General features: G+C 49.6%; 1 protein-coding gene across 3 annotated transcripts in view; it reads left to right on the top strand.

The window, feature by feature from the left end:
* Positions 1–1,066: 1,066 nt before the first annotated feature.
* PTK2B (protein tyrosine kinase 2 beta) overlaps positions 1,067–26,879 on the top strand; it is a 119,830-nt gene continuing 94,017 nt past the window's right edge. For 2 of the 3 annotated variants that reach the window (XM_070415554.1, XM_070415552.1), the window contains exon 1: positions 1,067–1,322. The gene's annotated coding sequence lies outside the window, so the exon portion shown is untranslated. The remainder of the gene's footprint in view (positions 1,323–26,879) is intronic. The other variant, XM_070415553.1, reaches the window with a different exon arrangement.

Here is a 26,879-nt window from a genome sequence, read left to right as displayed (position 1 = left end):
ATTTTTGCAGCAAATGGGGAGAATGAGATAAGTCATGTAAACTGGGAGTTTCTGTAGCCCAGTGGTTGGCAACCACATGCTCACAAATGCTGCGTTTCCTGTTGTTGCCCGGGGGTGGCTGCTCCGCTGAGTTTGGGGATGGAGGTCAGGAAGTGTCATGGGGGTGGCTGTGTATGCCGGGCTGCACCGCATGTCTGCCATCCTCAGAGCCGACCTGTGAAGAGCATCCTCCAGAAAGCGCGAGATCCCAATCCCTCACAGGACGCAGAATGAACACGTCTGGGGTGGGGACCCTGGAGGGGGACTTTAAGGAAGTGGGGGGCGCTCGGCACACACCAACTTTTGACCTTATGCTAAGTCCAGTTCACCTCTTTCTACTCAGGAGAAAGGCTGGGATCTTTGTAGTGATGGGGGAAGGGTTCTAAGTGCCCTGGAGGGACTGCCTTGAATCTCACTGCCCCGCTGGCCTGAGTAACGAGTGAGGCCCCTCTCTATTTGGGCAGTGAAATGGGACAACGCGGAGTTGGGCGGGCAGGGCGGGACAAGCTGCTTAGCTTCCAGGACTATTCTTGTGCCACCCCTTGGTCCTGCCCTCCCTGTCACAGCACTGGCACCTCCACATGCCTGGATCAGCACTGGTCCAGAAAGGCTGCACAGTCACCAGACATCTGGTGCCCTGAAAAGGGGCTGGGCACTTCAGGAGGTGGAGGAATGGGGGAAGGACACAGGTACTGAGAGTTTGGGGGGCAGGTACGGTTTCCAGCTTTGGAATCTCTCTGGATGGAAACAGCAACTTCTAAATGTGGCCTCCAAAAGTCTGCAGGTGGAGTGGAAGGAGGAGGGGTAGTGGTAGGAATTGGGGGGCAAACGCTCCCAGCGGGGACCTAACAGCAGAAGACCCCATCTGAGGTCCAGGGGTGACAAAACCGTCCCCCCCCACCCCCCTCCGCATAGGGGATCGCAGGCGGCATCTACTTCAGAGTTTATGGTAAGAGGCTGGAGCAGGCACACAGCGCCACAGACAACACACCCCACCCTTTAAGGAAGTGGGGAGGAGAGCAGCAGGGGTGTGGTTAACTAGGAGGAGGAGAGGGGAAAACACAAACCTGTCAGCCCTCTTACTCTGCGGAGGCCTCCGGCGTGGCGGCGAGTCCCCCACCTGCCACGGCCCGGACTCACCTGTACCTGCGCAGCCCCCCGCCTCACCTGGCCGAGCTGAGAGCCGCGCCGCCACCCGCCACCCGGAATCGGCGCTTCCGTCCGCGTGAGTCCCCTCCCGCGATCCGGGCTGAGCACCAGCCAGAAGTTGGCGGCTGGACGAGGTAGAAGGGATGGAGGGGGTGCTCCGGAGATTGTGGGAACCTGAACGGGACCGCGGTCCTGGTGAAGCAGCCTGGGACCCAGCAGGCGGAGGCGGGGTGCGGTGTCCTCCGGGCTCGCTGGCCTTCCGCCAGGGGGAGGGAGTCCACGTTTGCAGTTAATCTGAGACTAAAGGGTGTTTCTCCCTGTTTGTCCTCAAGCAGGGCAGGCTGGGGGCCATGCCCAGGGGGCACAGAGGGGCCACCTGCCTCTAAAGGTCAGATCAGAGAGCAACAAGCAGGGCTTTTCAGAATCCCATCCCGCCTCTGAGCTGCTCCCTGTGCCCTGCGCTCACCCCTCGCCCCATGCCCTGCACCCCCCACCCTGGTCAGGCTCCCAGGCACCCCATTGTGCCTGCATCCACTTCTTGCCCCCTTGAGAGACCATCTTCTGAACAAGCCCTGACTGGAAGCCAGCAGGGGTCTGCGTGGGGGGAGAGGCAGAGCTGTGGTGTGTGTGTGTGTGTGTGTGTGTGTGTGTGTGTGCTGGAGACTGAAGTTAACACCAGCCGCCACACGGGTTCTTTGTGAAACTACCTTCCGAATGCCGCGGAAGGGTTAAATTCTGTGCTGCCTTCCCCTGTCAGGCTGTGCGTGGGCAAAGCCTTGGGTGGGTGAACAGGGACCATATGGGTGATGTTCTGAGCCCACCGAGCCGCACCACCTGCCCTAACCCTCAGCCATCTGACACTGGCACCTCCCCACACCCCAACCTTGGAGCTCGATCCACTTAGACTCCTTTCAAGGGTCAGGGGAGAAGGAGGGCAGGAGTGTGGACACGGAGGGGGCATTCGAAGGAGGGTTGTCATTCAGAGGAGGAAGAGCTTGCCACTGAGCTGCCGTGGGACGGGATGTGAGCCGACCGGGGTGGTTGGTATGGCATGATCGGCTAGGGTCAGGAGGAGGCCTCTCCGTGGCATGGCCATGGCTACTCTCTCCTCACCTTAGTCCAGGCCAAGAAATTCTGTTGTGGACTTAAGCCCAGCCTTTCACAACTCCTCCAGGGGCAGGGAGAAGAGGAGGCAGAGATGAATAAGTCAGCCAAAATGGAAGGGAGGAAGGAAATAGTCAAATTCAAGAGACTCGGCTCGGGCAAGATATTTTGCATTCATTCATTCATTCATTCATTCATTTGATAAGCATTTACTGACTTTCTACCTGAGTCTAGGTTGGGTGTGGGGAGACAAAAGTACGTATGACCCAGCTCCTGCTCCCCAGAGCAGTGTGGGGAATGGTGGGGGCCTGGATGGGACGGGGCAGGGTGCTAACTAACCCAGTGCTGGAGGGTTAAGGAAGGAGGTGGTAAGGGGTGCACCCCAGGAAGGCTTCCTGGCAGAAGTGACACTAAGTGTAGACCTCAAGGATCAATAAGAATGAGCCAGGGAGAGGAAGAGGGGGAAGAACAGGCACAGAGCACAGCAAGTGCTGAGGCCGTAGGCCAGAAGCAGCATGACGCATCCAAGGAAACTGAAAGTAGCTCAGAGCGTTCAGCGCGTGGAGAGTGCAGGGGCGAGGTGAAGCAGGAGAGGTAAGTGGAGACAGCTCCAGAAAGGCTGCTCAGGCTGCCATGGCAACTCCTGGTGTTGGAGCAACACTAGGGACCTGAAGCCAGGCGTGAGACTTCTCAGCATGCCTTCCGGGTGGGGTGGCCAGATTTAATGAATACCAGTAAAAATACAGGACACTCAGATTTGCATTTCAGATAAGCAACGGATATTATTCAGCTATAAGTCTGTCCCATGCAATATTTGGGATGTACTTATACTTAGAGATCATTGGTTGTTTATCTGAAACTCAAGTTGAACCAGGCGACTGATATTTAACTGGGCAACTCTTCCCTAGGAGAAAGCTGAGGGCGCTACTATGTTGGGAAGCGAAGGATGAGAATTGCCCAGGGGCCAGGGAACAGTCTCAGGACAGACTTAGCTTTAACCAATCCTCCTGGATTCCAGTCTGGGGCTTCTCCACGGACTGACAATGTTATTTCTTAAAAATAAACAAAAAAAAATACTATTAATTCCTTGGTCAGTTTGTTCATCTCCACAGCTGAAGGGTGATGGCACCTCAGAAAGACATTGGGCTTTGGATCGGACCCAGGCTCAGATCCCAGCCTGGCCAACGTGCCTGCTGTGAGGCCTCATAGAACCACTCAGCTTCTCTGAGCCCAGAACCTCTTTTCTGAAATGAGCACAAGAATATCTATCTTGTTTGTCTGGGTTGTTGGGAGGCTCCGTCTATAGATTGCCTAGTAAGTGCACAAGAAAAAGTGGTAGATATTAATTTCTGTAACACCTTCTCACGGTCGCCAAAGGTCCATCCTCTAAGTGTGTGGGGCTCATTTATTTCCATTTATATTTATCAGGCACTCAGAGGTCCCCGGGGGAATACGTGGTGGGGGCCCTGATTCCAGTGAGAGAGTGGGTTAGCTCCTGTGCGGACAGGGAGAACCTGAGCCACTTTTTCAGCCCTGCTATTCCCTTCCCACAACGTCGGCTCCATGGGGAAGAGATATCCAGCCCCTCCTGTTGAAGGGCAGTGAGGGGGTTGGCGGTGAGGAGAGGAAGCAGCTCAAAGTAGAATTAACTGAAGGGAAATGTGAATGAATGAATTGAAAGAAAAAACCAACATAATACACCTAGGACAGTGCCTGACATGGACAAATGAGTCATAAAATTTGGCTGTCATAATTTTCACTTTTATACTGAGTACCTTAGGAAATAGAGCTCAGGGTTGGATGAAGTAAGAGTCCTTTTGTGAACCACTTTTTGACTTTAATGGGAGCATTTGTAAACGCAAATTAGGGGCCTCCTAAAAGAGCCCAGAAGGAGTTAAGAATTTGGTAAGAGCCCTGGCCGGTTTGGCTCAGTGAATAGAGCATCAGCCTGTGGACTGGGGGGTCCCAGGTTCGATTCCGGTCAGGGACATACGCTCAGGAGACAGACAATCAATGATTCTCTCTCATCATTGATGTTTCTATCTCTCTCTCCCTCTTCCTTCCTCTCTGAAATCAATAAAAATATATTTTTTAAAAAAGAATTTTTTAAGAGAAAAAGGAAATGGAAAATGTGTTTCCCTTGTGGGTTAAAAATGGTCCCTCTTTCTAAATCTCTCCACCCTCAGCTCAGTGATAAGTATTTTGTCTTTAGAGCAGCATTTGCCAAACAGTGTTCAGAGGAACTCTATGCCATGGAGATGTTATAAGTGTTCCATGGGTGAAACATTCCCAGTGAGCCCTCTCGGTGACTTATCATCCTTATTTGCACCATCAAGATTATGATAAGTCCTGCAGAGAAGATGCCTATATCACTGGGCTTGCTAGCATTCCTTAGATTAGATTATACAACCCTTGCAGGGGCATGGGGGGAGGGGACACCGTTAGGGCATGAAGGCCAGTATCATTCCACATCTAGTGACTGTTGATGTGGGTCCAGTTCTGGGACCAAGTGGGCCTTTCAGGGGACATGATTCATCCCCAAACGCTGCCCAGGATGGACCTGGGCTCAGCAGTGTCCAATTTACAGGAGATGCTCAGAGACTGAGCGCTTGAGTGCCACTGTCCCAGCCTCATACATACTCCACGAACACCAACACCTACCCCCGTCAGCCTTAATCTTCCTCCTGCAGCTCATGTCCCTTCCCATTGTTCAGAAGACCCTGGGAAAAGCATGTCTCTTAGCCTGTAGTCCTCCACGCTGATGGCAGCAGCTCCATGTGCCCTGAATACTGCTAAACAAGCACAGTTGATGGGGAGGCAGGGAGGAGAAAGGGCATAGCTGGGGTGGACCCCAAATCATCGGCCTCCCAGCTCCTAGTTCCTCCTGCCCAGGAGTTATGGGCTCCAGAAGAATGGAGCTCTGAGGTGGTCACACAGGCAGGGCTGGAGGTATGGTAATTAAGAGAAGTTGTTGGCGTGGTGATCCAGTTTCTCTTAGACTCGGCTTCAGGGCTATAGCAAAGGGGGAGGAGCAAGGAGAGTGGCCACCATCTCTGCATCAGGAGCATGGCTGGTGGTCCGGTGGTCCAGTGCCCACACTGGGTCAGTCCTCTGGGTTCCAGCTCCAGCTCCAGACTCGTTGTGTCACTGAACCCGTCTTCCTCATCTGTGAGACAGAGATGCTAACAGGGTTTTGCATGAGGATGCAGTGGGATAGTCAAGTTCAAAATGTGAACGGCCACGAAAGCATGGGCAGGGTCTAACAGAACTGACAGTAGCCACTGTCCTGAGCGGGATCAGTGAAAACCCCTGGGGTGGGGACATCTGGGGGAGGAGGAGCCAGGAAGTCAGAGGCTGGTGTGCCAGACACTGGCCAACTCCTACAGACTATGTCAGTATTGTAACATCCTAGCTGGCCATATGCCACAGCTTAAAAATAGCCTTGGCTGTACATAAAGTATTCAGTCCTTTAACAGGCAACGCATAGTAGGCATTCATTATATATATATACATATATATATATATATATATTTTTTTTTTAATTTTAAAAAAATGTATTTTTGTATGGATTTTAAAAATTTATTATTTATTATTTTTTGAGAGAGAGAGAGAGAGAGAGAGAGAGAGAAAGGAAGGGAGAGGGAGAGACAGAAACATCAATGAGAGAGAAACATCGATTGGCTGCCCCCTGTGCGCTCCCTACTGGGGATCCAGCCGCAACCTGGGCATGTGCTGTGGTGGGAATTGAACTGGTGACCTCTTGTTCATGGGTTGAGGCTCAATCACTGAGCCACACCAGCCGGGCTACATTTTTATACTTATGGTCAATCTGAGCTGATGGGAAACACTTTTTTTTTCTTTCCCGAGGAAAAAGGCCATCTTCTGAGGGGCAGGCTTCTCATGAGGGTGTCTTATGGACACGTATCGCATAGACAACAGTATTTGCTTCTTGCCCCCCTCCCCACTCCCAACTCCCTGTGTTTGATGAACAGCCAGGCCTAATTAGTTCTTTAACCAGCAAAGAGACTTCTCGGCTGCCCGGCAGACACGGGAGCCCGCATGCTCATTGAAGGTGCTGAGAGAGCTGAGGGGCAGGAGAAAATGCTGACAGGTAGGAGAAGGTGGTGGCTGCACTTTCTGGGGTTCCCAGCAGCGCTCTGAGCTGTGCGAGGGGGTGGCGGCGGGGGAGGGGCAGGCTTTTGAGTCACTGCTGTTTCCCAAGGTCTGATTATTACTCACGATGACAGTTTGATTAAGACAGCAGCCTGGAGACTGCATATTCACATGCACTTTTCACCTAGATGCACGTTGGAGAGAGAGGATTGCAGGAGTTGTCTCCAAGGCCGCCTCAGGCCTGCTGTGGGCCAGCTGCAGGAGCCCATGCTCCTGGATTTCCGGGTCCCCCCCAGCTCTTACTTTCCCCAGCACTCAGGCTCCTGCTGCTCTTATAAGGCAGCCAGTCAGTGTGGTTAGAACTAAGGCCAACAGCCCTAACTGGTTTGGCTCAGTGGATAGAGTGTTGGCCTGCGGACCGAAGGGTCCCAGGTTCGATTCCACCTTGGTTGTGGGCACATCCCAGGTGGGGGTGTTCAGGAGGCAGCTGATTGATTCTCTCTCATCGATGTTTCTAACTCTCTATTCCTCTCCCTTCCTCTCTGTAAAAAAAATCAATAAACTATGTTAAAAAAATAAAAAAAGAGCTAAGGCCAACGACTGCCTGCCAATACCCACGGAAGGGTGAGCCTTCCCCTTTTCCATCTTGGCTGCAGTTCACTAACATTTTCCTCCTCCCCAGTCCCCTGCTTCCCTTTTATGTTCTGAAATCCACCTACACAGAATCTGACAACTTCACTCACCAGAGAGGGGGACATGAAGGACTGCACTTCGCCCAGTATTTAGAACTCGGGGCTGGCTTTAACTCTTAGTTAGTTTTGTTTTATTGCTTAAGGTATTACAAAGAGTATTACATATGTCTCCTTCCCCCCCCCCCCAACCCCCCGACCTTTCCCCGGCCTCCCCTACCCCCCAATGTCTTGTGTCCATTGGTTATGCTTATATGCATGCATACAAGTCCTTCGGTTGATCTCTTAAACCCCCTCCACCCCCCACCCCAACCCTCCCCGGCCTTCCTGCTGTAGTTTGACAGTCTGTTCGATGCTGCTCTGCCTCTGTATCTATTTTTGTTCATCAGTTTATAATGGTCTTTATTATCCATAAATGAGATCTCACTCATTTATGGCTTTAACTCTTGTCTCGTGGACTAGCCTCCCTTTCAATCCAGGCAATCCTCCTAACAAGTCGGAGAGCACCGGGACCACAGCCCCTCCCCCTCTCTTGTGCCCCTTCTCTCTCGGAGGGTCCCCCACCTGTCTCTTAGACTCTGAGACTTAGTTCTAACCAGCTGATGCGATTGATCCCACTGTGCCCCACCCGGGCCCGGAGGCTCCTCAGGGCTGGGAATTCTGCCCTGAGTTTGGGCTTTCCTCTTCTGGGGGGGTTCTAACCCCAAGCATGTCTCTTCCTTCCCCAGGAGCATTTGGAGTGAGAGCCTGGCTCCTCTCCCTTCAGCTCAGGTTTACACTCTCCCCGCCCTCAGTTCCTGCTCCAGGCAGGTTATAGGTGATCTGATCCTCACCGCCTTTGAAAGCGCTCCTACCAGCATCCAGTTACGTTCCCCACCCCAGCTCAAGGCAGGCAGGGTCCCTCACTCAGCAGTTTGTCATCCTGGGTAAGTGGAAAGGCTGTCTGGAGTCAGAAGCCATGGCTCTGGTTCAGATGCTTCACTGGCTGCCTGTGCACCTTCGTGTGAGTCACTTCACTCTTCCAAGCCTCGCTTTTCTCCTTTGAAAATGAAGAAATGGTACTGCGTCCCTCAAAGGGGCATTGGAAATATCTGACTTGCGTGAAAATGCCCTGTAAAATGGCTCCAGGCACTCTCCCTGGAAAGAGAAAGAGTTTGTGGGCAGAAAAAGGTGGGTTTGAATTTCGACTCTGTCACTTTCTACCTGTGTGACACTGCAAGTCATGTAATCCCTCTGAGCCTTAATTTTCTCATTTGTACTTGTTCTAGGCATTTGTTTAATATGTCTTCACCTCTTCACCCCTTCTCACCCTCAGGGCATATTTTTATTTCCCTTTTGGAAGGACTGTATCTGTCCTCAACAAGTTTACAGTCTGGTAAGGGAGTTACGACATAAAGATAAATAACTCTTAGACAAGACGGGGCCTTATGGTGCCATAGAAGAGGTACGGGTAAAGTGCTATGAGGTCAGAAGATGGAGAGATTACTTCTGTCTGGCGAGTCCAGGAATGCTTCCTGGAGGAAGTGGCATTTGGACAAGCCCTGAAAGGATGAGTAGGGTATGGCTGAAGAAACTTGGGTGGTTGTGATCAAAGAAGAATGTAAATAAAAGCAGGTGAGTGGGAAGACATGGCTCCTATGACTCATTTTGGGTGGAGCCAAGTGTATCAAAGGGCAATGAAGATAAGGTACGAGGGCAGAAAGTGAGATAAAGGTTGAACATGGCAGCTGAAGAGTTTGGACATTATTCTGAAGGCTGTGGGGGAGCTGCTGGGCTTCACTCTCAAGGCTGTTGAGCTTTGTCTTGGGTGAAGGGTCCATGACCAGATTTGGGCAGCAGCGTGTAAAGTAGATGGGAGAGAAGAGAGCTTGCAGGAGGAGCAGCTAGGAGAGTATCATGCATAGTTTAGGTCTTTGGAGTCTGCATGCGTTGTGTAATTCAGGATGATTTGGGGGTCCTGCTAGTCACTTGGAGCTTCTACATCCTCTGAGTTGAAATCCGTCATTAGATAAATGTAAAAGGTGTAGGGTTTATGGAAGTATCACACACTTAGGTTATATATGTAATCTGTCTTTCTCCTTAATCCTTTCCTTCTTTTGAATCTTTTGTTGTTGTTAATCATCACCCAAGGATATTATTTTCCATTGCTTTTTTAGAGAGTGGAAGAAGGGAGGGAGGGAAGAGGAGAGAGAGAGAGAGAGAAACATTTATGAGAGACACATCGATTGGTTACCTCCCGCCCCCACTCCCACCCCCACCCCTACCAGGGCGAGGATTGAACCTGCAACCCTTCAGTGTGCAGACGGACGCTTTAACGACTGAGCCACACCAGCCAGGGCTGCTTTTGTGTTCTTGATTAGCAGATAACTCCTTTCCCAGGGCCTCCTATCGGCTAGCTAGGCAGGCACTAAATGTCAGCCTGTCTAGAAGTCTAATGGCAGCACCTGTGTGGCAGCCTCCTCTAGAATCAAAGAGGAACATGTGTTTAGATCTGCCCCCACCCCCCCCATCAGTTCAGAGGACTCCTGGGCTCCACCTCCAGCCTGACCCTCCTCCCTTGCTTCAACCCTCCACTTGCAAGTCTATAAGACATTGGTACTCAAGTTACGCATCTGAAACGCAACATGCTGGAAACTAAACTCATAATTTGCTCACATCAAACCATCTCTCCCTTCTGGCATCCTTCCGTCTGTTCATGCCTTTGTCCTTCTCTTAGGTACTCAGGTAAAACACCTTGGAGTTACCTTCCGTTTCTCCTCTACTTTCCTCCACTCGAATCTTTTCCTCCTCACTAATGAGCCCTACATTTTTTCTATGTGCCTCTAATTCCTTCTTTGTTCCCTGCCGGCCCTGCTCCAGCCGAGCCTACCACCTACTATCATCCACCATTACATGAGCCTCTCCCCTACCTAGCTCTAGCTCCCACAGGGCCTCTAGGCCAGGGGTCCTCAAACTACGGCCCCGCGGGCCACATGCAAATACAAATATTGTATTTGTTCCCGTTTTGTTTTTTTACTTCAAAATAAGATATGTGCAGTGTGCATAGGAATTTGTTCATAGTTTTTTTTTTTAAACTATAGTCCGGTCCTCCAATGGTCTGAGGGACAGTGAACTGGCGCCCTGTTTAAAAAGTTTGAGGACCCCTGCTCTAGGCAAATCCAGATCCTCAAATTCACTACTCATCGCCCTCCATAATCTGACCTTTGCCCTGCTCACCCAATTCCCCCATACTTTCGTTATCGGCTCACGGTCCCCATCAAGCCTTTGCTCAAGTCCTGCATCCCTCCTGGACCGCTCGCCTCTTCCACCTTCCCCGGGCTGACTCCCTCTGGCTCCGTTCCCGCCCTGGGAAACCTGTGCTCTCTCCTGCAGCTGCTGGGATTGGGCATTGGGATGTGACATTCCTACGAGGCAGGAAGTTGCTTTCACCTTGATTTTCCTTCCAAACTCCCTCCAAGAGTAGGAGTTCCATTTCCCTCCTCTGCGCGCGCATTCCTCGCACTCCTGGCTCACCCGCGCCAGCTGTCATCTTCCTGGTTCCCTGTGCCGGGCCACAGAACAGCCAGTTGCAGCAGCACCGGGACCACATTCTCCCTAGCGGTCAGGACGCACTCCTTGCCTCTCCGGCATGTGGAGGTTTTCTAGAGCCCCGAGAGAGGGAGTCAGTGTTTAGAGCTGGAGCTCGGTAATCCCTCTACTAAATTTCTGTGTCTCTCTAATCCATCAGATCCTTGCCTTTCCCTTTCCCTTTCCCTCATCCTCCAGTTTATTGAGCCCGTCTAGGTCAGGCTGAATGACAGAACAAAGACAGGGAGTAGGAAAACAGGCAGGACGCCTTTGTAGAGGGTGGAGTCGCTTGAGGAATACCAGAGAGAGACTTTCAAGACAGAAGTTGGTAGTTTTAGTGACCTGGAGCCCCACCTATCTGTGCGCAGGCACAGGGCTGGCCCTGGTAATTGCACTTGGAGCTTTCTGGGTCTTGCATCCCCAAGATCTGGAAATACTTAATCCATGACAGCTCCTTTATCTCCAGAGGGTAGCCCTCTGTTGCCCGCAGAGTGCCTCTGAGCCTGCTCCCTCTTTGTTTACCTCTGTGTCCAAAAATCCTTCCTGCACCTGTGAGCACTGAGCTGCCCACCTGTGTTCACTCCCAGCGAGAGGTGTGAAGGACAGAGAGGGCGCTGCCCTGGGACAGGGCGTCCTGGGGGAGCCCTGGGTCTGGTCCCTGGCGGCTCTGCCACTGTCCCTCCACATGACCTTGAGTGAGTCACCTGGGTAAGCCTGTTCCAGCCTCAGGGTTTGCATTTGTACATACAGCAAGGGGAATGGGCATGGACTTGTTGACAAGTGGAGGGTTTTTTTTTCCCAAAATGGATCTTAGGAGAGAGCCCAGTAAATAAACGAGGTTACAGAGGCCCTTCAGGGTCGGTGCGAGGAGGTCTGCCGGACCCTTGACCCCTTCTGCAGTGGTCCCTGAGCCAGATCATCTTGGATCTTTTCCAGGTCTCCAGGTCTTGAGGTTCTCATTGCTTGTATGTGGTAGGGGCTGGGGAATGGCTCCTGATTCAAGTGAGTTCAGCAAAGAATCATCTCAGGGGAAGGAATCCAACCTGGCCACGGTGGGGGCCTGTGTTGGGGGCGGGGTGTTGTGTACGTGCTGGTCCTGGGAGAAGGTGCACTGTCTTCACCTCTGAGCAAATAAAATGCACGTGTTGGTGGGAGGAAAGCCCAGAGCTTTCATCTGAGCTCCAAGCCACTTACGGCCTCCTAAATATTAAGAACAGCCCACAAGGTTTTGTAATCACCTTTACAAACGTTTCATAGTGGTCACCTCAAACTTGAGCCCCATTTTAATTCAGATGAACTAGGCGGCAAGCTCCGTTGAGGTCAGACTCACTCTGTACCGAGAGTCAATGTCATAATCGAGGACATGATTGGCATTTGATGAATACAATGTGTGCCTGAACATATGTGTGCCTTCCAATAAGCAGGGATGTTAAAAATAATGAATATGTAAATGTCTGAGGGTATATTTAATATATCATCTTGGTGACATGTTTTAAATCACATACTATATAAAATAATACATTAAACGAAAAATACGCCCCCCCCAATGCTCTCTGTTTATAAAACATTGAAACACTTCACTTACATCTTTGACATCAGTGTCCTTCTCATCACAGAACCACTCTTTGAATCTACTGTCTGTGTTCTGACCTATATCACTGTCCCGACAGTCGAAGGAGAGTTGGCTATTTCCTATTAGGCCAGAAGTGTTTATTTTATTTATTTATTTATTTATTTAAGTGTAGTTACTGTACAATCTTATATCAGTTATGTTAATTTCAGCTGTACATTCGGCATTTTTATACCTTACAATGTGATCACCCCACTCATTTTATTTTATTAATAACAGTTATTTTGAGATATAACTCACATACCATAAAATTTATCCTTTAAAAATGTAAAGTTTGGTCTGACCAGCGTGGCTCAGTGGTTGAGCTTCAATCTATGAACCAGGAGGTCATGGTTCAAATCCTAATCATTAATGTTTCTATCCCTCTCTCGTCCTCTCTCTGAAATCAATGAAAACATTTAAAAATGTGCAGTTTGGTGAATTCACAGAGTTGTGCAACAATCGCTGCTGCGTCATTGCAGAACATTTTCATCACCCCACAAAGAAACCTGTACCCTTAGCAGCTACTCCTTATTCTCCCCACCCTCCCCAGCCCCTGGCAATCACTAATCTACTTTAAATAGGATTTGCCTATTCTGGACATTTCATATTAATGGAATTGTGCAACATTGTGACCTTTTATGACTAGCTTCTTTCCCTTAGCATGATGTTTTTCAAGGTTCATTCATGTAGCATGAATCAGTTTTTCATTCCTTTTGGTCAAATAATATTCCATTATATGGATATAGCACATTTTGTTAATCGATTTATTTGTTGATGAAGATTTGAGTTGTTTCCACTTTTTGATCATTTTAAACAGTGTTGCTGTGAACATCTGTGAGCAAGTTTTGGTGTGGACATATGTTTTCATTTCTTTTACTTATATACCCAGGAGTGGAATTGCTGGACCATGTGACAACTCTGTGTTTAACATTTTGAGTAATAGCTGAACTGCTTTCTACAGTAGCGGCACCATTTTACATGCCCATTAGCAATGCATGATGGTTCCAATTTCTCCCTATCTTCACCAATACTTTGTTATTGTCTGCAATTTTGATTATGGCTATTCTAGTGGGCTTGGAGTGGTATCTTGTGGTTTTAACTCGTGTTTCCCTTATGGCTAATGATGGAGCATCTTTTCATTGGCCACTTGTATGTCTTTTTTTGGAGAAATGTCTAATCAAATTGTATAGAAGGTATTTCTTTTAGATATCCACAATGTATCACTTAGTATATTGCTTTTAAAAATGATCTTTTAAATGTCTTCTCACAACAAAATTCAGGGCTTGTATTGTGAAGCTATACCCCCAAGAAAAGTATCTAAATCTACATTATGGTATCATGTTTGGAAAAACCCCCAATAATTCTATCCAGTGACCTCCATAAGCATCCAAGACTTGCATTGACTGAAGTGGTGTCAGGCTAATATTTTCCCCAAACAGTATATTTTTGTTTAAAACAGGGTAATTGAAAAAGAATGGCATAATATGCAAGATTCTGTCAGGGCTAGAATATAAGCTTCCTCTTTTTTGACAGATCATTTGGGGAGGGGGAGAGCTTTACTTATACTTAAAGATGTATAATATTAAAAAATGAGTGGGTGCATGAACAGATAGACAAATGACTTTAGGAATGAACAAATGGACAAAAGAAGGAATGCAAACTACTAAGCCAGTCAACCAAACAACTACACCAATCTAATTCTCTTTCTTCTCTCTGAATTCCCACCCAGAAAACCAGCATTGGTCTATATTTTATACTGTACAGGATCATCTATAAAATTGTTTAAAAAGCAGATTTGCAGTTATACGTTGGAAACAAGACACCGTACTTTCTGTTGTCTGGAATATCTTTATCATCTTCCTTTAAAATGGGACCACCTGAGTCTGCTCAGTTTCCTGCAGGTGATTGAGAAACCCAAAGACCAAGTGACATGACTGTGGGATTTGCTTCAGGGTTATGGTTGCTGGAGCAGGACCTTTAGGGTGTGAGATGACACAGGATTCTCTTAGGGTTTGCCTTGTTCGGGCCCTGAGTCCACTGCTGCCTTTCCACCAGCGTGAAGACAGGGTTGCTGGTGCCTCATGCATGGCCTGGGGCCTGGGGCCTGGCGCCTTCCCCTTCTCCCTTCTGCGGTGAGACAGCCACATCCATCTCACAAACAACACTCACTAGTGATTCACCAACAGATTCCACACAGACACTGCCCCTCCCCGTCTTCCCCTCTGGTCTTCTCTTAAGAAGACACACGTGAACTGGAGAATAGGGTTCTGGATATTGGGGTAGAGCGAGGAAAGAAAAGAGAAAGAATGGCAGGCAGAGGAACAAAAATGGAAGCTGTGGCCAGACACATGAGGTGACAGAGACTTGGTGAAAGTTGTAGAGGTGGCTTTTTAAAAATATATATATTTTATTGATTTTTTACAAAGAGGAAGGGAGAGGGATAGAGAGTCAGAAACATCGATGAGAGAGAAACATCGATCAGCTGCCTCCTGCACACCTCCTACTGGGGATGTGCCCGCAACCAAGGTACATGCCCCTGACCGGAATCGAACCTGGGACCCTCCAGTCTGCAGGCCGACGCTCTATCCACTGAGCCAAACCGGTTAGGGCTAGAGGTGGCTTTTCAGGCACAGACCCTGGAGGGGGATTAGTGACAGATGACACCGCTCTTTAGAAAGACCTTCATGGCAGCCATAGGCCAGGCTCCTGTGACATTTACTCTGGAATGTGTGTGGCTAGGGTTGAGGTGAGGGAGGAAGGGACAGAGGAAGGACATGTGGACAAGGCCTAACTCCTTCTGTTACCAATGGTGGTTGGTAAAGAAAGTTAGGGCTGCAGGTCTGTGTGTATCAGGGTTAGGGTTAGGGTTAGGGTCCCTTCCATAGCATTTTAGTCCATTCCTAGATGGGATCTCAGCGATTGCTAGTCTTTCCTTCTGTGCCATGGCCACACTGAGTCTAAACTGTCCCCCAGGTGGGTGTTTCCCTTGGTTTATAACCCTCTGTGAGGAAGGACAGTTGACAGTCTTCCTCCTCGAAGTCCTGTTCCTTATTCTGAGGATATGGGATCAGTGGCTCTGATGTGGTGAACCGGAGGCCCAGCTCTGCATTATGTAGCACCTACTCCGGGCCAGGTGCTGTGCTAGGCTCTGAGGTACACATGTGAACAAGATGGACCATCCTTGAGGTGACGGAGCAGGATGAGCAGTCACAATAAAACCAGATGTGTTGCAAGAGGATGGTCAAATACCAGAGGCACGAAGGCCAGATCTACCAACCTTACCAAGGGGCGGCCAAAAAGGCTTCACAAATGAGGTGATTCTGGGAAGGGTTGTGAAGAACCGATAGGAGTGCGCCAGGCCGAGAATGGGCGGGGAGATGCTCTTCCAGGTGGAGAGCACAGCATATTGAAAGGTAAGAAGGCACCGAAGAGGATAGCCTGTTTGGGAAGCTGTGAACAGCTCAGGACGGCTGAATCCAGCAGGACCGAGGTGTCGCCCTTTGTCCTGGCCTCTTGGCATTGGGCGTCATTCTCTAACAACAGGAAGCTATAGGATACATAGGCTAAGCGTACGGGTAGGAGATGTTGCTATAGGACCTTTTAAGCAGGGAGGGGAGTCAGATTTTTGTTATGGAAAAGAGGCCTCTGGCCCTGGGTCAGAGCAGCTCTTATGCCAAACACAGAGCAGGCTTTGGATCAGAGACCCCCAGACTTGGGCACAGGCTGCCAGCAGGGCCATGCCTATGGTCTGGAACGTGGGTGTCAGCGACCCACACTGCTGGCTGGCAAGAGGGTGGTGGCAAGGGCTGGCCTGGAGGAGGAGCCCACTTCCTGCTGTCTGCCCCTTCACATCTGTGTGCAGAGGGTAATGACACAGAGGGAACAGAGGGGGCTTGTCCCGATGAGCAAGAACCGACCTCCGGCGGGGAAGCGCAGAGGGTGAGATGGTGCTTTGGGTACAGGAATCAGGAATCCATGAAGAAGACACCCACCTGGAAAACAAGGGCCCAGACAGGCATCGATTTTCACCCCCACAGCAGGAATAGGGTGTCCCCTGGAGTTACGGAGCGGATAGGGTATTCGGGCCTGGAGGACTCTGGTGGAGGCAAAGAGACCGGACATGGGACGGATGGATGGAAGCTCACATTCCTCCTTCCTGGCACCCGCCCGCCTCCCCCCCCCCCCCCGCCCCCCCCCCCCCCCCCCCCCGCCCCGGAGCTCTTGGCCGCCCCAGCCGTTTCTGCCAGGCTCATGTTATCTTGAGATAAAATTATTTTTCACAAGTACGTGCCTTGCTGAACAGGATGGTGGGAGGCGGGGACCTTGTCTTGTGCCCCTTTGCCTCCCAATCATGTTCTCACACAAGTCAGGATGTGAACCTTGCGCTCAGCCAACACTCGTTCAGATCTGAGGTTTTAGGGAAAGGATCTGAGGAAAAAGTACGAATTTAGACATGGTCTCCGACAGCTGTGGAAATGAGGCGCACCAGAAGGGTTTACATGAGAACAAGAGACACAACATTTGATCAGCTGCTAAAAGACACCCGTGGGCAGAGGACTCCCTGATCCCAGGGGGGACACACTTTGGAGAACATTCTGAGCGGAAGCAGCCTGGACCCTCCGTGTAGCTCCTCGAAGGCCAGGGCCACCGGCACACAGGTTACCGGCTCTGGCTCCAAAGTTCCCTCTAGGGAGCAGCCCGAGAATCTGCATTTCGGACAGTTTTGCAGGTGATGTGAATTCTGCTGGCCCAGGAGCCACACTTTGAGAACCACTGCTGCAGAGCCGGTTCGGTTCTTAGGGGTGAGTCTGCAGTCAGACCCAGGCAGCCATGTCGTCCTTTTCTGGTTTTGCTTTGTTTTGTTCCTAATACTCCACACATGGCTTTGATGCCCACCCTGGTTGAAACACCTACCATGTCTCCATGGGCTCTGCCATGAGCCCCACCTTTCATCTGCCCAAGGCCCCTGGAGGGCCTGGTGGACTTTCCCTGCTTCTGGTCTTTGTCCATGGTCTTCCCTCCATCAGGACGGCCTCTCCCAGGCTTCCTACATCCCTACCTCTCAGACCCCTCTAGGCCTGAACCCTAATGGCAACTCCAGCTGCCCTTCCCCCAGCACCTCAGTCTGCTTTCATCTCCCATCCTGTCTGCTCCTTCAACCCTCTTCCTGACTCTGGCAGGACTTCCCTTCTGCCTAATGTTACTGCTGGTTACGGTGCCCTCTGTCTTAGCACTGCCACCGTAACAAAATGCCATGGAGCGTGCAGAGGAAGCAGCAGGCTTATTTTCTCGCAGCTCTGGAGGCTGCAAGTCTGAGAGCAGGGTCAGCATGTCAGTTTCTGGTGAGGGCTGTCTGCATGGCTTGTGGACCTTGGCCTTGTCTGCATGCCGTGTCCTCTCATGGCCTTGCCTTGGTGCGTGTGCACAAGACGGGGCGGGGGGCAGGGGTGCATGCTCTAGTCATTCTTCCTTTTCTATTCTTTTAAAAACTGATTTTCTTTTTAAATATATTTTATTGATTTTTTTACAGAGAGGAAGGGAGAGGGCTAGAGAGTTAGAAACATCGATGCGAGAGAAACATCGATCAGTTGCCTCCTGCACACCCCCTACTGGGGATGTGCCCACAACCAAGGTACATGCCCTTGACCGGAATCGAACCTGGGACCCTTCAGTTCGCAGGCTGATGCTCTATCCACTGAGCCAAACCGGTTAGGGCTCCTTTTCTTATAAGGACACTAAATCTATCAGATCAGGGCCCACCCTGATGACGTCATTTAACCTTAATTGCTTCCATAAAGGCCCCATCTCTAGATATAGTCACAGTGGTCAGCGCTTCAACATTTGGATTTTGGAGGGAAACCAACATTCAGTCCATAACACTGTCTCTTCCAGTTAGACTATCCCTCTCGGAGGTCCCAGTCACGGTGCCTGTGTCTGGCCTCAGTGGCTATTGAGGGAGGTGTTCCATCAGTGTCCACCTAATCACCGCGAAGGTTTGAAAATCAAACCAAAACAAGCCAAGACCTATTTGTTTACTTTGGCCCTTACTGGCCCCGAGTCCTTGAAATGTACCCGCAAAGGCCAAGGAGGCGGAGAAGAGAAGGTGTTGGCTGCACCCGTCCATGAGATGGCGTGGCTGGGTGCCAGAGTTGTCAATGGGCTCATCGGCCTTGAAAATAATGTGGTTTCTAATCTGTAATCACTCAGGGAACTACCACCCCCAGAGCCAAATTAAGAATGTTTTCCTCGGGCAAAAAAAACCCCCTGTGCTGCCTTTGGCATCCATGTCCGCCTCAGGAATCTCATTACGTGATGGAGCCTTCTCTCTTTTTTTTGCTCATTCCCGCACTTCCTCCAGATCTGCACCTTCCGGTTCTCAGATGACAAATAGCCAAGCCCTCGTTCTGCCCTCTTCAACACTTCAACTTCCAAACATGGTTCCTCTCCCCAAGACTTGTCCTTTAGTTCTTACCTCATTCCTTTCACGTGAAGCCCCTGGTGTCCCCTGGCTTGAGGACCCACACGAATCACAGAAGCCTGAGTGACCCAGACACATTTCTGGGAACTACTGCCCTTTGCTGTCTATTTACAGCTGCTTAATGCCAAGGTCACGGGGTTGGGGGTTGCGGGGAGGACCCACAGAATGTGCTTATCTTCTCCATCCACCTCTACCTTATTCATGAAACTTGTCCCCTGACTCAGGGCTTTTTCCTATTTTTTTCTTTTCTTCCCTGTTCCTCTGAGTCTCCTGGTTAAAGGAAGAAAAAAGAGAAACATGCCCTAAGTTTGGAAAAAGGATTCCTAGACTCAGCTCTTGAGCCCATCTTTCACTTTTTAGGAAAATGGCGAGCCTGTGAGCTCATTTCTTTGTGTACCATCGCCCCACTCCGTCCCCTCCCCTCTCAGCACAAGCTTGGGCCTGATATTATTGCTCCTTTAAATATGGAGCAATCCAGTCTCCCAGTGGAGGCAAGGGAACATCCGCCTTCACACAAACAACTCACGCTCCATCAGCCTGCAGTGCTCATAATGGTTAGGAGCAAGCCCTCAGCCTCAAGGTGTGGCTCCTTATTTCCTGGAGATGTGGCCTCAAGCACATTCTTAACCCCTCCAGTCCTCTGCTTCCCGCTTCCCTGCGTGCCTAATGGTGATAACGGTGGCGCTTTCCTTAAAGAGATAGTGCAAAGATTAAAAATTGATAACCTATTTATGTGTATAAAGCACTTAGCATTGGTGCATTTCACGTAAGTACTCAATACGTTTAACAATAGTTTTTATCAATGGTGCACACTATTAGAACACAGAAATCTGTGTGTAACTGAAATGCCACCTGGGCCTCTGCCCCCTTGTCTATCACACTTGGCAGACACTCCAGCTCCATAGCCTGTGGCAACCCAAGGTCCTGCCCCAGGATCTCTGCCCGATCTAGACACTTCCTTGTGCTTCCGGCCACCTCTCTGCTGCCAGATCTTGTTCAGTCTTATCACCCCAGGGCATTAGAGCTCAGTGCATTCACCAGTTACCCCAAGAAACCCAAACACACAGGACGTTTGATTTTGTGGTTTTACTGAAGAATTGGAGGGAGGAGGAAGAGTGTTCTGGAGAGGGTCAGGCCCTGCAGCATTTGCCTCTTTTTCTGCTCTCCTTCCCCTCCTCCTTCCTTTCCTTTTCCAGAGCAAATGACACCAGCCCAGGCTCCCTGAACCTCATCGAACTGCATTGATTTGGTGGAGAATTACCTTTGTCTGTTTGGGCTGCTATAACAAAATACCGTGGACTGGGTGGCTTATAAACAACATTCATTTCTCAGTCCTGTAGGCTGGAAGTCCAAGGTCAAGGCCCTGACAGATTCATTGTCTGGTGGGGACCTGCTTCCTGGTTCATAGACAGCTTTTCCCTGGGTCCTCACATGGTGGGAGGGGCCAGGGGTCTCTCTGGGGCCTCTTTTATAAGGACACAAATCCCTCATGACCTAGTCACCTCCCAAAGGCCTCACCTCCTAATACCATCACTTTGAGGCTGAGGGTGTCCACATGAATTTGGGAGGAATACAACTATTCAATAAATAGCTTGAATATTTCTAAACAAATACACCTTCTAATATTTCTAAACAAATTCTTCCTGGAGGAATTCTGTAACCCTCTCCCAAGGGAATAGAACCTCATCACCTTTACTCATGCTCAAACAAAAATGCTCCATCCTCAGGGCAGGACTGCGCATGGTGACATCGGCGTGAGCCCGAGTGGTGGGCGGCGTGGTGGAGGTGGGAGCTGCTGCTCTGCCTGAGGGTTTTAGGGGCTTGGAGAAGGGTCTGTGGGAACAGATGCCCATTCCTGAGCAAAGGCAAACTGAGCCAGGGCTGGGTTTTACTGCTTGTGAAGGGAGCGGTTGCTTTCCCCAGACTGCAGACCTGGCTTTCTGGCAATGGGACTTTGTGACCCATCAGAAAGTTTGAGAAGTAGACAAATTACACATGGTTGATTCAGGTGTGCAAAATAAACAAAACCTGTGACAGGGCTGACACACGGGAAGATGAGTCAGGCAAAAATGTACATACCTCAGCCATGAAGGAGACCAGGATCTCATGGCGCCGGAGGTCACCCGGAGGGCTCTGGGCTGTCCTGGGAACTGTGAGAAGCAGGAGAGGCTCAGGCCTCTGGCTACAAAGTGACTGGCCTTTTGACACGCGGTCCCAAAGGTGTCCACACGCCTCATTCCCCAAAGTGGTATTCATGTCTCATACCTTTGCCAGGAGAGCTATTTCTTCTACCCAAATGCCCCACAATGCCTAATACTTCCTCTCTCTTTTTATTTACCCTTTGAAATCCTCCCCAGCTTTTGCTGCACCACCTCTGTGGGGCCTTCCTGATAGCCTCTTGCCTGTAGTCAGAATGGCTGGCCCTGTTCTCACTGCGCTTCCAGCACACGGCCTTGGTGACAATGGGCACGTCCTCCTTCGGACTCTCAGTGAGTCCTGTAAGACCATCTTGCCTAATTTTTTTTTTTTTTGGTTAATCCTCACCACCTGAGGACATTTTTTCCCATTGCTCTTTAGAGAGAGTGGAAGGAAGGAAGTGAGAGAAAGAGAGAGAGACAGACAGAGAGACAGGCAGACATTGATTGGTTGCCTCTGGCATGCACATTGACTAGGGCCGGGGATGAGACCTGCAACTCAGGTACAAACCCTTGACTGAGAATCAAACCCAGGACCCTTTGGTGCACAGGCTGATCTTCTAACTACTGAGCAACACCGGCTAGGGCCATCTTACCCATTTTTAAATCCACTCTCAGCCCTATCTGGTGGCTTAGGCAGTGTCTGGCCTACAGTAAATTCTCCATGTATCTTTAAAAAAAACACCCATTCACTGTGGTTGTGAAGTTATGGAGAACCTCATTCAGCTACCGGTCTGGTCACTCAAGACCATGGTGTTTGTTATAGGCATTTTGCCCTCTTGGAGTTTCCATTTCCCATTTATGGACGAGGAAGAAAGAGCTCAAGAAAGGGATTCTGTGAATTCTAATCTTTACTCTGTTCTCATAGAACTACTTGCTTTCTGCTCGCATGTTGCTGTGAGTAACGGGCAAAGTGATGGAGAGTTTTCTTTGATCACAGAAAAGTGGAGAATCGTAATGGACCAGAAACGCCCCCATTGAACAAGAATTATTTGGGGGAAGGAGTGGTAGACTGCAGAGTCATCTAGTCTAATCATCTCTTGGAGAAAGGTCTTTCCCTTGAGCAGCACCTGTGGAGAATGTCTCTCCAGAGAACTCATCCTTATTGGAAGGTTCCTATTGCTAGAAGGTTCTTACTTTCACAGAACTGAACTCTCTAAAACACATCTGTTGCAGCTGCCCCCAGCAACAGCCCAGAATAATGACTATTTCTCAATATGACAGCACTCAAAGATAGGGACCACCTACCCATTATTCTCTGACCCAGGCTTAACAGACAGAGTTGCCCCCACCCCTTCCTTGCATGACATGGGTTTCAGATGCCTCCCTTTCTGGCTCTCCAATTCTGCATATATGATTTTGTCACCATCTTAAAATGTCATGGCCAGCAGCACACGTAACTCCACAAGAAACAAGACCTCTTAGCTGATGGTGCCCAGCCTTTGTCACTGTGGGCTCCTATCTTTCCCCTCTCCAAATGCGCCTTTTGTTTGGAAATTTTCTGTTAATTAAACTTACGGAGTAAAAGTCCATCTGCAGCTCCTTTTATGTTTGAGTTCCTCAGCCTGGCTTTCATGGTCCCAGGACTCTTCTGCAGTTCCTGTCTGGTCTGCTCTCCCAGCCTTACTTCTTACTACTAATCGTGCTTGCATTAGCCAGCCCAGGCTGCATGACAAATGCCATCGGCTGGGTGGCTTAAACAAAAGACATCTATTTCCTCACAATTCTGGAGGCTGGAAGGCCAAGATTAAAATGTCAGCAAAGTTGGTTTCTTCTGAGGCCTCTCTCCTTGGTTTGTAGATGCCTGTCTTCTTCCTGTGCCCTCACAGGGCCTTCCCTCTGCTTATGTCCTTGTCCTAATTTTCTCATCTTATAGGGACATCAGTCAGATCGGATTAGGGCCCACCCTAATGGCCGTATTTTACCTCCATTACCTCACTAACGTCCCTATCTCCAAACAGTCACATTCTGCCGTACTGGGGCTCCGTACTTCCACACAGGAATTTGGGGAGATACGATTCTGCTCCTAACATTCTACCTTACCTTTGTCCAGTTAGGCTGGTTTTACCTTGTCTTCTTAGAACATTTCCTTTATTTTTACTTCTGATGCCTTTGTTCCCCTGCCTCTTGCCCTGCCTCCCCTACTTCTCCTTCCAGGCCAGTCTCCCAAGAAGCTCTCACGCCAACTGATTGTCCAGTCTGTTTAGACCCACAAAGATGGAGAATTCCCTCCCTCCCGAACCAGCCCATTCTGCTGCTTCCACAGCATCCCGCTCCGGCAACCTGGGCCTAGAAAGACCTCAAGTTTCACCCACCACAGGTGCTTCTCCTTCTACTCTGAGATACTATTCTTGGGGGGGCAGTTTACATAGAATGTGGTGCTCTTTCTATGCTGTGAACACTCAAGCATTTCTTAATTGGTTCCCCACGATTCAGGAATATTGCCATCCATGTTCCCTCCTCAACGTCACCTGCCAAGCCCCCTCAGTCAAAGCAACATCAACAGAGCCCACTTTTCTTTCCACTCGGCTCTGCAGTTCCTCCCCAGCATGCACACACTCCAACACACACACACACCTCCCAGCGCCTCAGCCTTGTAGATCATCTTAATGCAGTTGCTTAGCAACCAGTAAGGGAAGTGTGATAGCACCTCCTAGCACTGTCCCTGGAACACAGCAGACAATACAAACAGTTCCCTGGCTCCTCTCTGCCGCTAGAGGAAGGTAGCTGTCAGAGGTGGCCAGCATTATGCTCCAGAGAGAGTGGCTCATCCCCCACGGGCCCAAATTGGTTGTTGCTTTGCTTTTACTTGGCATTGGGTAATGTCTTTGTGGGGGCGGCTGGGTAGGTGGTTCTTGAAGGGCCGGATCTCTCTGCTTGCACTTGTTCTCAGGATGCCTGTGATGGAAAAGGGCCGCTTGCAGAATCCTCTCTGCTCCCACGCAGCCCTGCCCTGCACCAAGCCAACATCCCCCCAGCCCTACCCCCAGCCACCGCGTTTCCTGCAGTCTTTTCCATTTGGAGGTTGTTCCGCAACGATCTGGCACTGCCCTGCCCCACTCCTCCTTACTGCAGCCCTCTGTGCTTCCAGCCCCTGGTTCCTCTGCCTTTCAGATGCTTCTCCATGCTGCTGGACAGCCACTAGCTGCTCCGATCGTCCATGTCTCTCCCCTGTCTCTGTCCCTTACATTCCTCACATCCCAGTCTCAGACCCCTGGGCCGAATGCCACACACGTGGCATCTGAAGCCCCCCTCCTGTTCTCTGTTGGTGTCCTGATTAGAAACCGGATCGTTGTGACTCAGAATTCCTAGGTGTGTCTAGCATGCAACAGTAGAGAAGGCGAGAGGGTCTGGAGTCTGAAAACATATATTTCAATTCCAGATCCTCTTTTTCGTTGTCTTGACGATGTGACTAAGGTCAAGTTTCTCTAACTTCTCTAAGTCTTTGTTTTACAAGGGGATTGGACTATTTGCCTCACTAGGCTATTATGACAAATATCTAAACTCACAAATAGAAGGGACCCAACAAAATTCACAGCATACAGTTGGAAAACTCCAGTCCCATCCTCTTCTTCCATCTCTACCTCTTTATTCTTCCTTTGGCACCTGCTCTTCCTCAAGCAAAATCTAGACTTCTGGTTGGATTCTCGGAGGCAGTGCATGTCATGACTGGGCAGGGAGGCAGAGGGGGAGCTCGAGGTCTACCACTCAGTACCTCTGACCTTGGGTCCTGCACTTACCAGCCCTGAGGTTCCTTTAGTGCACCTGTGAAATGTAGCTAAGAACACCTGACTGGTCTAATGCACAGAGTTGCTGTCAAGCTCTAAGGAGATAATAATGTGTGTCAGTATCCTTTACACACATCAAGGTGTTTTACAAATTTAGAGATACAAGTTTTCTTGGACAAACTGGGCCCCATTCTCTCCACCTTGTAAAATGAAGGGATTAGATTCCAGCATGTCTCAAGCCCCCTCAAGTTCTAACATTGTAAGCACACTGCGAGATGACAGTTGCCCTCCGAAGGCCTCAAAGGACAAAAGGAGGCCTTCTTCACACACGGTGTTTGTCTATGAGAATAATTTGCATCAATATTTCCACTCTCTACTCCCTGGGGTCCCATGACCAAGATGGCTGGTTATCACCTCAACAAAACCTTACCCAGAAATATTTTAGAGGCTTCTTCTAGTTCTGGCTTAGGAATGTATAGAGCTCAGTCCTTTCAATAAGGAAAACAAATGAGTCAGATCATGCCCTCAGGGTGATAGAAGTACCAGGGGAGCAGTCACTGGTGTAGGTGTGTGACGTTCATGTCACCAGTACGTCCGTGGTGGTTATGTGTTTAGTAGTGGCCTGAAAAAAGAGCTGAATTTGCAAATGGAGGATACTTGAGACAAGAGATCTCAAAGTATGTGATATCAGTCATTTACATAAAAGCATGACCAACAAATAGAATTTGGATGTTATTGAAATCTTGAAGATTGGGAGTCTGGCCAAGGACGAACAAACATTCCGAGACATTTGCATTCTCTTTGGTGAGATTTCCCTCCAGGCAATTATAGCGTCTCTTTTTATAAAGAGGATCCCAACAGGAAAGATGGGTGCTGCCAGCCGCTCTCAAAGCTCTGGCTTGACTTAGAAGGAGGGTGCAACTTCACTCAGGGACTTGGTGCCAACTTCCCTCTAATCCCATGGCTTCAGGGGAAAGATGACTAGGGCCTTCTGTTAAAAAGTTGGGAGCTCCTGCTTTATAATAAAGTTGCGAAAGGTCAGGTACAAGTGTCAATGGTTAACCACAGAACCACTAAGAATACAGTTACTTGGCGGCGGGGGTGGGGGGTGGGGGGGTAGAGGGTCGGGGAGCAGTGGGAGGCAGATGTATTTACGTTTTGACTGGACCCATGGAATAATTATAGAATCAGAGGATGTTAAATGTTGACAATCACCCAGTACAACCCTTTTACTAACAAATAAGAAAATAGTCTCCAACATGTTAACAGTGGTCAGTTGGGGATTGTGGAAATGTGGGTGATTGTTAGTTTCTAGGTTGTTTCTTTTACTTTTCAAATACAAATACAAAGAAAAAACAACAAAAAACAACATGGGAAAATGACTTGCCTAAGGTCCTGTAGCAACCTGGTTGCAGAACTTGCCTCGCCCCCAAATCTGTTGACTTTCATTCCTCTGCTTGTCTCAAGGGTGCGGGCGGAGGGGTGGAGGGTCCATCTGAGACTAGAACTGGGCTTACAATTTCCAGGATAATTTGATACACATTTCCCTCTGAATAAAACATAGGCTTTTTCTACGGGGAAATGTTAAAAATTAAATGTCGGTTGAAAGCAAATCCCTCCACGCACACCTGGTTCTACAGGGTTAAAACCGCCCTCGGAAAGATGACGGGAAAATGGAACCTGTGTTTGGTTTCCTGAACCCACATCCCACGTAGCCCATCAATTTAGGGAAGAGGAACACAGCTAATGGGCGGGAAGAGCACTGTGAATGCCATCCCCCGCACAGGCTCCTGTCTTCAGCTTTTGTTCCATGGTCTCTTCAGTAAATATGACTCAGCCTGCTGTTTGGGCTCCACTTCCCCTACGCTCTGCTGTGCCCGGCATGCCTGACTCAGGGGGCGCGCTCAGGGGCCTCGCAGGTCCCGCTGCCTCTCATCTCCCCAGCTGACCAAGCTCCCTTCTGCTCGTCTGAGCACCGAGATCTTCCACCCTTCCCAGCTTTCAAAACATCAATTAATACGGATGGTGTCTCCCCACCTCCCCATTAAAAAAAAAAGTGCTGTTCACTTACCTTGAGAAACTGCCAAGTGTTTTTTCCACCCACCTACTCATCTATAAAATTTGTAGTCTCCAGCATATGCGTGATACCCAAAAGGCCAAGTCAAGGTCAAAATGTGTTCCTGCGAGCAATGAAAACAAAAGACA

Source organism: Myotis yumanensis, unplaced genomic scaffold (assembly GCF_028538775.1).
Source record: "Myotis yumanensis isolate MYYU_CA2020_CCGP unplaced genomic scaffold, mMyoYum1.0.hap1 SCAF_5, whole genome shotgun sequence".
Taxonomy (NCBI): Eukaryota; Metazoa; Chordata; class Mammalia; order Chiroptera; family Vespertilionidae; genus Myotis; species Myotis yumanensis.
Note: the sequence above shows the minus strand (reverse complement) of the source record. Positions and strands in the feature narration are given on the sequence as shown.